Source organism: Vombatus ursinus, unplaced genomic scaffold (assembly GCF_900497805.2).
Source record: "Vombatus ursinus unplaced genomic scaffold, bare-nosed wombat genome assembly UNPS02014774.1, whole genome shotgun sequence".
Classification (NCBI taxonomy): Eukaryota; Metazoa; Chordata; class Mammalia; order Diprotodontia; family Vombatidae; genus Vombatus; species Vombatus ursinus.
The window spans coordinates 6,320,745-6,322,132 of record NW_020954552.1 but is presented as its reverse complement, the minus strand read 5'-3'; positions in this window follow the sequence as shown (position 1 = coordinate 6,322,132).

The following is a 1,388-nucleotide window of genomic DNA, read 5'->3' as shown; positions in this document are numbered from 1 at the left end:
ACAAGTTGGTAAAGGTAATAAAAGAGGGAAATGATGTTGGTTCACATCATAGAGTCATAGCTCAGGAGCAGGAAGGGACTGTGGGAATCGTGTAGCCTAATGTCCTCATTTTACAGATGAGGAAACTGAGGCCTAGAAAAATTGGGTGACTTGTCCAGGTTACACAAGTAGTATGTGGAGGGGACTCTATTCACACTCAATTCCCTTGACTCCAAGGTCACCATTTTTCCAGGGTCCCACATTCTGTATTTTCCAATCATTCTGAAAATCATTTTGGAATTATACCTAAAAAATCATTAATCTTTTTGCACCCAGCAATGAAACCAAGCTAAACTCTAGCCAATCCAAAATGTAAAAACTGGGTTACAAAAGGCAATTATTAATTTTTTTCTTTTTTTTTGTGAGAACTTTAAGTGAAATATTCCCAACCTTATTCATCATAGGATGTAACACACTCTTTTAAAAAGTAGCTTTTTGACTGCCAAGATTTTCAGGGACACCTCTGATGAAAATAAGTTGTTAAAAAAAAAAAAGAAGTCCGAAGTTCCTGTTCCAGAGAAGTTTTTTTAGTTAGGCTAAATGAATGCTGCTTTTTAAAGGAGGAAAAGCAAAACAAAGAACAATGTCTTAGCAACAAAGAATGGGTATTTTAATTACTTATCATGGCTGTGGAGCCATGGTATTAGTAGTCATAATCAAACTGGACAACTACTTGGGAAAAGGAAAACAGAAGATAGATATCACACTTTCATGACATTCCTAATTGATATTGATGTCATGGTCCTCTTGGAGAAAGAAGGACAAACAACAACAATAATTTATAAAAGACAGAGTTTGATAGCATTATTCTGGGTAATTAATGCTTCTGGCAAAATTTTTGTCACCTAAATAAGACCTGAAAATATTCAACAGTAACATAAAAATTTTGGTCAAATAGTTTGACTGAATCTCATTTTTCAAATTGATAAATTATAAAAAAAATTAACTAAAATAACAGCTTTGTAACCATGCCTGAAGATAGCAAAGTTCCTTTTGAACAAAAAGTCGGGTCAAAAAAATTACACAGCAAAAGCTGTTTAAGGAAACCTTCCAAAAGAGCTATTATATTCTCTACTGGTTTGAAGACACCTACACTGTTATGTCAGGTTCATGAGGCAATAGTTTAAAAAGGATATTAACAACATGGAATAAATATGGCTAAAAAAGACAACCAGAGTGGTAAGGGATCAGGAAACTATATCATATGATGAACAAAAGATGATTAACCTGAAAAAAGAGGTGAAGAAGGCTGTCGGTCAACAAACACATTAAGCACTTCTCATGTGCCAAACATTTCTCTAATCTGGGGATTAGAGAAAGACAAAAGCCATTTTTTCTGCCATTAAGAA